Source organism: Eublepharis macularius, chromosome 8 (assembly GCF_028583425.1).
Source record: "Eublepharis macularius isolate TG4126 chromosome 8, MPM_Emac_v1.0, whole genome shotgun sequence".
Classification (NCBI taxonomy): domain Eukaryota; kingdom Metazoa; phylum Chordata; class Lepidosauria; order Squamata; family Eublepharidae; genus Eublepharis; species Eublepharis macularius.
Genome location: NC_072797.1, coordinates 94,112,132 through 94,125,097, shown reverse-complemented (window position 1 = coordinate 94,125,097; position 12,966 = coordinate 94,112,132).

Genomic DNA, 12,966 nt, shown 5'->3' with positions numbered 1-12,966 from the left:
AGGCTTACCACCAGTTTCTTTGTCCCCTTCCATTATTTGCCCTCCCTTGTTCAAGGCATGCGACTCAGCATGCCTTGGACTTTGGGCGAGGGGTGCTGCACATCTCTCTGTGTGTATGTGGAACTCTTTTGCTAAGTAAGCTGCTTCTCTTTGTCTAAGGTGGGAATGCCTGACTCCTCCTCTGTCTCCCTCAACCGTGTGTGGACAGAGGGTAGGGCCTTCTCTGTGATGGGGCCAGCTGTAAAATATTCTCCCTGGAAGTATTCATTTAGCACTAGAAGGCAAGTACAGTGCTGGAAAAGAACAGTAACCAAAGAAGAGCCATATATAGAATCAAATCAGTGCCCTTCCCCCACACTTTGGAAAGACAGACTTGTGAGTTCAATGTGTATAATTCTGCTGATTGATAAATATCCCTGTTACTTACATCTGACTGACATGCCAATTCATGCCCCTTATGTTCACTGTGTCAGTGAGGATTTTAATTGCCTTTAAAATGGAAACCACTTTCTCTTACATGCCCAAAAGTCCACAGTGAGGGTTGCCTAAGTAGGAGCAGGGCTTTTTTTCTGTGGAAATTGGTGGGGGAAGTCACCCGGGGCAGCTCTGGGCAAGAGGTGGTGCACACAAATGCTCCCAGAACCGCGTGATGACCACTTCTAGGAAGCGACATCATCGTGCATGGTGCAGCCGCCCCCCAGGAACACTCCCATGATTCGGGCCCATGTGTGTGCCTGCCCCTTACCTGGCAGCCAGGCCCTCTGCTGTGGGCCTGGCTGGCTGTCTCCGCAGGCAGCCTGGAAAGCTGAAGGGGTGAAAAAGCTGAAGCTGAAAAAGCTGTCAGGAATCTTTGAAAGCTCAAAGCTGCGCTTTTGAAAAGTGCAGCTTTGAGCTTTCAAAGCTTCCCTCTCCCCCCTCCCCCGAGGCATTCCCTCCTCCCCATCCTCCCTCTCCTGATGGGAAGAGGGAGGGAATCCCCTCTTCCTCCTCCCATTGGGTGAAGTAAGCAGCCAGAGCTTCCCCAGGCTTCAGCTGGGAGGGGGGAATCCCCTCCTCTCAGCTGAAGTTTAAAGCCCGTTTGGGGTTTCCCTGACTTCAGCTGGCTGGGAAGGAAGTCTTGGGCTTCAGAGAGGTGCCGGAATGCCATTCCATCACGTTCTGGCTGAAAAAAAGCCCTGAGACAATCTGAAAATCTTCTTCTATTTGTGTGTGGGGATTTTATGTGGAAACATGTTTTTTGCTGAAACAGATATAAATGAATCAAGATGGTGAAAAGAATCCAAACAGATGCATTAACTATAATAAAATGTATACAAAATATTAAAGAATAAAATGAACCAAGGATGACCCAGATAAAATCCTTACTTTGTAATGCAAAGGAGTAGCTGTTTTGAAAGTTCAGTTCTAATAGATTAAACTAACCTGTAAAACCAAGAATATTTCTTTGAGAGTGTGGTGGCTGCTTAGAATGATGCTGGAAGTAGGCTTGAAGGTCCCTACATCTTTGTGCAACTGGGAACTAGGAAAACAGCAGGATACTATCAAGAAATCGACTTGAGCTGTGCGTCAGCAGCACCAAGTCAGCCCAGAGGTTCAAAGTCTTGGTTCTTAGTCCACGGCTTATAGCCAGGGGGTGGTGTTAGCCAGCTCAGTAAATCAAGACCCAACCAGGATGTTTGTATTTTCTTTTATTTGTTTATTTAATCTGTATTATTTAAATTTCTTGTTTTGTATTGGAAACAGGGGTGGAATAATATGTTTGATTGGATACTTAAAATATGACTAATTCACTAGGAAATCTTTAACTGGTTAATAAAGGAGATTTTAGTGACCCAAAAATGCTGCTCCTAAATGAATGTTGCATCTTCAACATAGTTTGTTACCAAAAAAAGAAGCTTATTTCACAGCACTCTACGATCATCTAAATTTGTTTTCATGAATTACAATGCTATAAAGCCTCTAAGGGCCCTGCACAAACTGTCCTCAGTAACTCAGCAGGCTTGGGGGTGGATCCAATGGAGGATTTCCATGGATGAAAGGTGGGGAAATTTCACCCACCAGCAACAGACATTTTATTCCTTCCTCATGCTTTCCCTGAAGGTCCCCTACAGTGTAATCCTAAGAATACCAAGTCCTATTGAATAGACCTGAGTAGGATTCTGAATAGACCTGCTTAGGATGGCAATGCTATTATCCAGAAACAGCATTTGGAGTTGCAACAGTAGTGTGTGTGAGTGAGAAAGTAACCCTCTGCTTGCAAATATCCCTTTTATCAGTGGAAATTTCTGGGCCTTCATCCCAGGCAAGTCAGTGAAAGTCTTGGTTCAAGCAATAAACTCCATGGTGGATAAACAATTAATGTATGTGGATGTGTGCTCCTTTGAGAAAGCATTAGTGAACATATCTTTGAAGCATCTTGGGAATTGCGGCTATCCCAAAATTAGTAGTTGGAATCTACAAAAAAAAGATAATTTAACATCTGAAACCAAAAGAGATGAAGCAGAATGAAATTAAACACTGGCTTTAGCCAATTTGACTGGTTTACATTCTAACATGACATATTATTTGGCTGCATGAAAGACATATGTTGTAATCTTATGGACATTTATTTAAATCACAAGACTATGTCAGTTCAAGAAAGAGGATCGCCTGAGAACATAAAGTCAATGAAGTGCACATTGCAGGTTGGTTGATATTTCTAGTTGGCCAGGTACTTTGACATTTGAACTTGCCTTGAAACAACAGTAGGTCAATGAGATGTAAACATGTCAAAGTTATTAAGAAAATGTCAGGCAGAAGTTTACAAAAGGGCAAAAATGATTTTTCAAAAAGACTTTGATGGCTAATATCACAGCACTTGTACAGATCTATTTTCTGTTTTATTAATAGGAAACACACAGTTCATTCAATGTAACATTTGTGACATTAGAAATATTATTGCCATATGAAAGGAGCTGAGAAAAGCAAAGAAGTCATAATGGATACTTGACATAGACATATGAGACCTTCTATTCATCCAAAATGATTTGATCTCAAAGAACAGTTAGTGAGCATTCCTCTAGTTATTTTCAAGTACCCATAAACATCACAACCATGATTCAAGACAAGATTTTAGGATCTGGCCTTTTGAATCTTGACCCTTTTAAAAATAAATATTAATGGGTGATGCAGTACTCCAGGACTCTATTTTTGCAACAATCGATAACAGGACTGTTCTTCTGGAATTTGGCCACAGATAAATTAAATTCAGCCATTCACTAGCATTACTTGGGGAGAAATGATAGAGAGGAACTGAATGCAGCTAACCTCAGGTTAAATTCCAGAAAACAACAATGTTGACGCATGGTCTCATATGACTTAATGGAGAAGAGTCACCCTGTTTTGATATTTCAATAGATGTTAAATGGTTCATGTTGGCTTCGATAATACTTAATGCCACAATTACATTGTAGCACGCAATGTATATGTCAAGAGTTGATACTGTTCAATTCCTAAAAGAAATATCCAGTTACAATTTCACAATTCACAAATCTGTATTTAAAGATTAGGTCATCTAATATTAGCTGTACCTGCTGTATACTTTGAAAAGCATACACTATTGTTTTGCTGAATGTCTCTTCTTCTGTCCAAAACATTTTTTTTAAACTGATGCTGCTTTTTACCAAATCCTCTCAAAGGTGCAAGATACTCTAATATTAATGCAGAATACAGTTGTCCTAAATTTCTATAGTTTTTGCTCATAAAATTAACAATCCATCAGCAACTAATGATCCAACAACAAAATAAAAAAATGTTTATTAAAAGATCAAAAAATAAAATTGCTCTTAGATACTTTCTAAACACAGAGAAGTTGAATTTAGATGGACATTTCTGTGAAGGGTGTTTCAATGGTAAGTCATCATCACAGAGAAAGCACTATCCCACTTGTAATTAGAGATGGCCACGAACCTAAATACAAACCAAAAAAACCCATGAACCAGCCTGGTTTGGAGTTCGCGAACCAGGGTTCATGGAAACTTGTTTCCATGAACTTCCATGAACTCAACTACTGGTTTGTTTGTTTCATATTAAAGGACCAGTTTAAATAGTCATTTCCCTGGGGGAAATGGCCATTTAAACTTTTCCTGCCACTTGCAAGTGGCAGGTCCCTTTAAACTATCAGCTGGCAGGCGGCCGGGGGGGGGGGATCCTTGCAAGCGGCAGGAAAGCGCCCTTTAAACGATTAAATGCCCATTTCCCTGCCAGAAAGGGGCATTTAAACCCCATGAACCACAAACCACAAACTGGTTCGTAACTGGACCAGTTCCGTGCCAGTTCATGGTTCGTGGAAACTCCATGAATCACGAACCCCATGGTTCGGGTTTTTTTCTGGTTCGTGCCCATGTCTACTTGTGATCCATCTACACTCTAAGGCTGTAGGTGCTTGGATCAGGGACTTTAGTGATGATGTATATAATTATATTATGCAGTAGAAAAGAACAAGACTAACGAAATTTGTGGTAGGGTATGAGCTTTCGTGAGCCACAGCTTACTTCTTCAGAGCACATACTCTACCACAAATTTTGTTAGTCTTATAGGTGTTACCAGACTCTTGCTCTTTTCTACTGCTACAGACTAACATGGCTACCCATCTTGATCTATTACATTATGTGCAAAATGTTTAAGACATAATTACGTTTTATACATAAGAAGTTCGGGGTGTGTGCCAAAAATAGCAGCTGCATGCTTTATTTCTTCCTCTCCTCTATAATATCTAGTACAACTTATTCTGTATCCTGATGTCATTATAATGCATTTCCCCTCCCCATTTGCACTGCCAGATGTGGAACAAGGGTTCAAACATGTACAGTATATAAGTGTCGGACATTGGATAACTGTACTAGCTATTATAGGAAGGGGTAGAGGAATTTACTTGTTTTTTTATTTATCAGTGCGGCGTATTTTGCCTTTCATGGAATAAAACTCATATGGTGGCTTAAACGCATAAAAAACAATTGCAGCCTTAAAATATACAACACCTACACAGCATATAACCCCCCCCAAAAAAGTAAAATCCTGTTCACAAGGAGGTCATCCAAAGCAAATGCAAGCCTTGCAATAAGGGGGTATGGAAAAACTTCTGGGCAAGGAAATTCCATAATTTAGGAATGGCTGACAAGATGGTCCTGCCATCAACCCTCCATTTCTGTTGACCTCCCTCTTCCCCGTCCATCTTGGTGAAAAGCCCAATCTCATGAGAACCAGAAAGCAAATTTCATTTAATCTGCTTGACAAAAGTAGATAGCCACCAGCAAAATGGGCAGGATGAGGCGTAATTCCTGTCAGGTTCACAGGAAATAAAGGCAGTCTCAGAGAGCAACAAACCTCTCTTTGCCTAGCCATGGATCATTAATCAGGCACCTTAATTAATCAAGATATTCTAGATGTGTTTCATTAACATACCCGCTGATGAAGACTAGACTCACTTTATCATTCTCAGCTAAAACCACTGGACTACTGTGGCATGTCCTACTTCTGGGGAGGGAAGAAAAGGTGCCATTTTTGCTGCTGACAAATGATTTTTTTATTATTGGTTTTGCTATTGCTGCTGCAACCTATAGCTTTGCAAATCAAAAACACATTGATCTGCTTCCCTATTCTGTGAGTTTCAGTGCAATCTTAAGCAGTTATCCCCTTCTAAATCCATTGACTTTAACTGATTTAAAAGGTTGTAACTTTGTTTAGGATCACAATGTTTATTGGGAACTTGGAAGAATAAGTCTTCAATACTAAGAGCACATTTCTGAGTCTAAGCCCCACTGAAGGACATGGAACTTACTTTAGAGGAGACCAGTTTATAAGTTTCTTTAGCACTTCTCTATTATAGAAGCAATTTTAATAGATCTTGCATTTTCTTCCCACTTTCTAACAAGTTCATTTTGGGTGAAGAATCTCTTGTTTAGACTCAAAAAATGTAACAAAAAACCCTACCTTAACCATGGAATGAATGTGCTTTCCCCATATGTTCTGATACATTTTCCACTTGGATTAAGGAAAATTAGCTCTAGGGAACATCAAACAAGGCTCATTTGGACAAGACCTAAAACTGAAGTGAAATAATTAATGCTTCAGTTTTGCCAAATCTTGAATGTGCCAGAGTTTTTTCTTTCCTTGAGCTGTCTAGATAAAGATTCAATGGCAAGATGGCAGAACCTAATTTGCTTGAAAGTGATTAGACAGGGACCTTTCCATATGAAAAATTAGAAGACCAGATGGCCTTCTGAATTTGGTGAAGTCTCCTGCATTTTTTTTCTGTGCAGTGATGTCCCAGTTCAGTTTATTAGATGGCATGAATTGGGCACATTTTCACTGGAACTGAAACAAGCAAGGCTACAATAATTGAAAGCAAATGATAATCTGGTGCATGTGTTAAGGTACACTGTAAAGAGTGCATTGCTGTCTAAAAATCTTATTGAAAATTTTCTTTCTTTCTTTCTTTCTTTCTTTCTTTCTTTCTTTCTTTCTTTCTTTCTTTCTTTCTTTCTTTCTTTCTTTCTTTCTTTCTTTCTTTCTTTCTTTCTTTCTTTCTACTGGACCTTGACTTAAGGCAGCTTCTAAATTCTATGATTCCAATCTAGAGACAGATCCAAGAAATAAAGTGACAATTCAGTGATCTCCAAATATGTGTCAGAATAAATTTTTCAATTTTCAGGATAGATGGGAAAGTGCTTCAGATCTTAAGCTGCTGAGCTGCACGTGCAGTCCCTGGTCTACAATGCTCCATTCAGTTATCCAGTTATCATCTAAAAAGAGTTGCATCCTTCTAAGCATATTTACTACAATGGATGTAGAAAGGTATAACTGTATAGAATTGCACTGCAATGCATGAAGTATTCTTTTGCATGTGGAAAAGAGCAAGAGTTCAGTAGCACCTATAAGACTAACAAAATTAGTAGTAGGGTATGAGCATTTGTGAGCCACAGTTAGTCTTATAGGTGCTACTGGACTCTTGCTCTTTTCCACTGCTACAGACAGACTAACACGGCTACCTATCTTGATCTATCTTTTGTGTGTGAATAACTTAGTGTTAGTATTTGACTCCCCCCCCCAAAAAAAACCCTCAGGAAATTAACCAACCAAACCATGTCAAATAGTAATCAAGTAGTTAAAGTGTTAATTTATTAGAAAAGAAAATTATGTTTATTGCCATCTTCTGGAACACTTGAGTCCAGTCATTCCTGGAACCCTTACCCAGCTCTTGCTTGGAAATGTAAGTGTTTTTTCTCATAAAATAATATGGATTTTCTGGCTTTATGACTTTCTTTTGTTTGTTTTTCTGGGAAGTCCCCCCCCCCCAAGGAGTTTTCTTAGATCTTGCATTCTCACCCCAGGCTTTTACTGATGTCCTCAGATTTTTTGCCAGTCATCTTGGCTTTGTTCTTAATTTATTTTTCTGCAGATTTTGCTTTTGTTCTCTTCTGGTTGCCATTGACATCTAGTAATGACCTGTTTTTCTGTTTTTCATATTTAATATTTACGAGAATAGATGAATATTTGAAAACCTGTGGGTCCACTGCTCTCGCGGCTACAATGTAAAAACCCATGCATTTTGCATTAGCAGCGCCAGAGATGGAGTGAGCTGTTTGCCAGAGATTTGAACTCAGCTGAACAAGCCCCTGGAAGGCAGAATCTCTTGGAAGAGCTTCTGAGTATCCTGCTGATGTTTCGCTAGCCAGAGTTGAGATGAAAAGCAAGCCTGAAAGCTGCCAATGAGTCACTGTCCATGTATATCAAATCTGTTTCAGAATGCCAGGCAAAGAGCAATAGAAATCTAATATATGCAAGATAACCTTGTAAGTTTAGATAAGCGTTTCATTTAAAGGAAACTCCCTTTCTAAATCTAAAGAGAGGACACTTTTAGGTATTATGTATTTCCTATGAGGCATTCCAAACTCATGTTTGTTACTGTGATTTGACAACATTCAAAAGACAGGCCATTTAACTGGGATTCTAAAAACCAAAGTTCAGGTAAATTGCTGAGTATATGATCCATCTTCATAGTCTGTTCAGTCTTTTCCAAACAGCACAGTAACTCTGTTACAAGAGCCACATGGAGAGGATCTATGTCAATAACTGCTGACTGGATGGTCAGTGTTACTTAGGTGTTGATTTTTTTAAAAATAACAACAGTATGCTTATACACTATCTTTTAGGACAGTTTAGAGCCATACCCAGTGAACAAAGTCAGTGTTATTATTATCCCTAAAATACAGATGGGGAGCTGAGAAGAGTGGCTTACCAAGGCCACCTGCAGAGGTCATGGCAGTAGTGGGAGTTGAACCAGCAGAGTGCTGGCTCAGCACCCAGCCACTTAACCACTTGGAAGGAAAGAAGGAGGAAGTCTAGATTCAATTTTATTCCCAGAGTTATAAGCATATTCATATTTGAGCAGCCAGAACCTTGTGCAAAGCCTGGTGATTGGTGTCGGGATCCATGCACAGGAATCACGAATATTCTTCAATGCATGGGCAACAATAGATCATGTTACCATGTATGCATACATAGACTCCTGGAACAGAGGTCATCCCTCTCTTCCAAAACACATGTACAGCTGGATCATCTATGGATTCTGAATATAGAATTTGCCCCCACTTCCCCTCTTTGATTTCCTTTGCCTATACAAAACATACAGAACATTTCTGCAACCATTGCATCAGCTAAATCACATCCATCCCATCTAAGGTATCGTGGCATCTTTTGACCACTAAATCTGAATCTTTGCTGGTTCATGAACAAAGAAGAAAAGTAAATGGTGCAAGGAAAGAATCCTTTAATATTGAGTAACCCTTATGCATTTCACCTCAGCTTCATCAGGGGGATCTTCAGAATTCTTTTAGATGTCTATTCCATATGTACACTGGTTGATGGGGTTCAGTTGACCCTGGCTGACTCAATAAACAGCCTAGGAGTTATACTCGATCCAGCACTGCTGCTAGAGAAACAAGAAAACAGAGAAAAAAAAACCACAGCAATTGGTAATTGCAGGTACAGACACGTGAATACTAAGGCAATATTTATGTTTTATCTGCACAGTCGTAAACACTCTCTCGTCAATATTTGAAACATAAGCATGTTTTTACATAATAAGTAACAAGCACAACCACAAGCCAAAATGGAGAGAACCACCTTCCCCAAAGTCAATAAAGTCCAGAATGATGTTTCCCAATTCAAAAAGCAATTGCACTCCTCTCTTCTCTGAGGGCTGCACCGGTCCACCAGCAGAAGCGCTCCGAAGCCCGCTCCCCAGCCGGGAGGACCCGCGGACCAGATGCAATCAGAGAAACAAGTAAATGCAGCTGGAAAAAAAGCCTTCTCCAAACTCAGACTATACTGGATAGAGTTGCCAGCCTCCTGGTGGTGCCTGGAGATCTCCCAGAATTATAACTGGTCTCCAGGCCAGACAGACCAGTTCCCCTGGAGAAAATGGAAGATGGACTTTATGGCATTATACCACTCTAAGCCACCTCCCCTCCCCATACCCCACCCTCTCCAGGCTCTACCCCCAAAATTTCCCAACATGGAGCTGGTGACCCTAAGCCTGGAAGGTGGCTCCCTACTTTGAAGTGGCCGATCTGGCCATGTGGATTCATGGCACCGTAACATCAAGACTAGACTACTGTATTGCACTCTATATAGGTCTCCTCTCAAAGTTGAATCAGAGACACCAGCTGGTACAGAACTCTGCAGCTTGTTTACTTTCAGGAGCCAGATGGAGCACACATATCACTCCCATTCTGCAGTCACCCCATTGGCTTCCCATAAGTTACTGGGCTCAATTCAAGGTCCTAACTATCACATTCAAATCCCGTCATGGTCTTGGCCCCTCATAACTGTTGACCTCCTCTCCATCTATGCTCCACCATGGCAGGTTTGCTCATCTGAACAGGGCCTTCTGCAGGTTCCACCCTGCAGTTAGGCAAAATCAACTACTACTCCACATGTCTGTTCTCTGTGGAAGCCTAATGGAATGGCCTGCCTGAGGAGGTCAGGAAAGCTCCCGCTCTTCTGGCTTTCCTCAAACTATGCAAAACTGAATTATTCAGGTGGACTTTCTATCCAGATTATGGGGCTGGATCATACAAAGTAGCTTGGAGGGATATATAGGTGGGGACAGGGGCTATACACTAGCTACTGTGTTGGGTACTGCCTGTGGGTACTGCCTGCTGAAATACACTTATGCCTACTAGGGAGCTTTCCACGTTGCTATAAAAGCCATGTAAATTAGTTTGTTTTGTTTCACAAACACTTCATTTCTATGCTTGGCTTTATGCTCGTTTTTCAAATTTTCTGCAGCTATACTATATTGTATCTCCTTTCACTGAATATCCTAACTGTTGTTCATTATTGTACTTTGCTATGTGAATGTCCTACCTGTTGAATATCCTAGCTGTATTTTCACTTGCACTATGGATCTCAATAAGAAAGACATTCAATAAATAATAAATATTGTTGTTATTGTTGTTAATAATAATAATAATAACAGTTCTTTTAAAATAAAGAAAATATGAGAAGAAAGGAAGCAAGAGAGATGGATAAGAACATTACAGGTTCAGTGCTTTGTAGCATCTTTCCCATTCTGAAGGTATATAATATTTCTTGTAGTTGTTCACCACCACCACAAGAAAGGCTTAAGTTCTCACAAGGGATGTTTTAAACTAGACTCGTGTGAAATCAACCATATTTGTGGTTTGGATTACCCTTTGCAATCAACAGTTCAATGAGAACTCCTGATTCGGGAAGTCTTCCACATTGATTGATCCAGCATAACACACCTTTCTACTGTGTATTCCTTAGATTTAGCAGTACCCAGCCCACTAAGATCCCAAGGTTTGGACCACTGTGAGATTACAATAATAAAAGTGATTGGACTCTGAAGCAAAGGAGAAAATTACTTATCAAGTGTAGATTCTCTCCCACCAAGAACAAGTTAATTCCCACTAGCTTCAGAAGCACTTGTTCAATGAATCTTGTATCCTGTGGTGGGATAATAGGCAGGCTTTTCTAAACTCTAGTAGATCTAATTTGCACTTGGAATGAAATATCCTGCTCTCTAGGCAGAGGTGCTGTTGCTGTATGTTTGACTTCTTGATGGAACAAATAATATGTATGACTGCTGATAAATGTCACTGCTAGAATTTATTTCCACTCCACTAGCAAATCTGCTAGAATATTTCATCCAGTAATATTTGGCTGGAATTTTAAAGTATAGTTCATTTAAATTATGAGTAGGCACAATGCACAATCAACCTGAAATGCTTGAATGCATTTTATCCAGCACAAACATTGTCTGGAGGGGTTGGGTTCCATACTACATTAGTTCCACAGTACATTCCAGCAATATTTTCACCATTTTACTTGCTGTTGTGGATCATGGAATGACTCTTCTGGACTGGGGGGAAGTTTCTATACCACTATTGGATTTGCTGATGGTTACAAAGGTCTCTTTGAGTTAAGGTAGGGATTCATGTGATAAACCATTCTGAACATTACAGTTGTCTATTGCGTACAGACTATATTGTGTAGACTAGTCTTAAGTGCAGCAGTTTTGCTAGCTAAAGAGGTACACCATGAAAATCAAACAAAATGCAACATTTGCAAATCACGCCTTCTACATATGTCCCATAGCTCCTGATTTATGAGCACATAATGATTTCCAGAGAACTCTTACATTTGTGATGCATTGAGGTAAGCATCAGCATCCTATCTTAAAACTGTACTGTGGCTGTCAGAATCATTTGAGAAGATGGGGTGACATCTGTTTTGGCTTGGGAAAAATCTATTTTAAATCTATCTGAAGTACTCCTAGTCTGTGTAGGAAAGATCAAGTGTTGTAGTTCACTCTTCTAAGTCCATCAAACTCAATTGGCTCTGGATTATACTGTTACTTAACTTTGGAACTACTATAGATCCCAAAAGCAGTATACATAAGAAGTAATCTAAAGTATGATCCTAATAAACCCTCGGTTAGCCACAATTTATGCAAATAATATTTTATTAGAAAGATAAAAACTGCATTGTAATTTAGCTGTACATATATCACAACATTTATGAATATTAAAATTCTCAGTTTGTTCTTTTTAAAAAAGCATTTTCTAATCCTCATGGAGTGACATCTGCTAAAAACCTGGATAACAAATGGTGCAGGCAGTGGGCAGAGTTTAGGATTTCGGTACTCATAATGTCATTCCTGAGCAGAGTTCCAGCCTTCTCAGAATATTGACTTCAGAGGACTTTGAAGGGTGTAACTCTGCTTAGGAATGCTGTTTGAATCACTTCCCTATTATTTCATGAGTTCTTCAATAACAAAATTCAGCATAACAAATCAATTTGTTCTGACTAAAGAATTTAGAGTTATATAAGTTTTGAGTATTTAGTACACATCTAGACACTAAATGCAAGCCCAAAAACAGACCAGCTATTTCATTTCCCTAAAACTATGCCTGCATCTTTTAGTACAAAATACAAACACGTAAAAGTATTTGATTAATCTAGATTTAGAGCTGTACGATTCTTCTCACACACTGTTTTCCCATTTATTCTTAAACTTGATTCTTACACATTTCCAGTAGCTATTACCAGGAGCTGGATAAATCTGCCACATGCTTGTTTTCACATTGCCTCATCGGAATTGTAGTCTCTCTGTGTTTGCTGAAATCTTATTTTAAAATATATTTTACCTCTTGACTAACATTAATATGTCTGAGAGGTTGTTTTATTGCAGAATTCCTAGCACACTATACTTGCATCTCCAGTGTTTGATACTAGGACAGGAAAGTGAATGGACAATCCTCCATCTAGTGATTAATTCTGACATTAGTAGGTGGCCATATTGGTCTGCAGTAGAACAATAAGATTTGAGTCCAATGGCACCTTAGAGACCAAGAAGATTTTTCAGGGTATAAACTTTTGAGAGAGAGATCGGAAGAA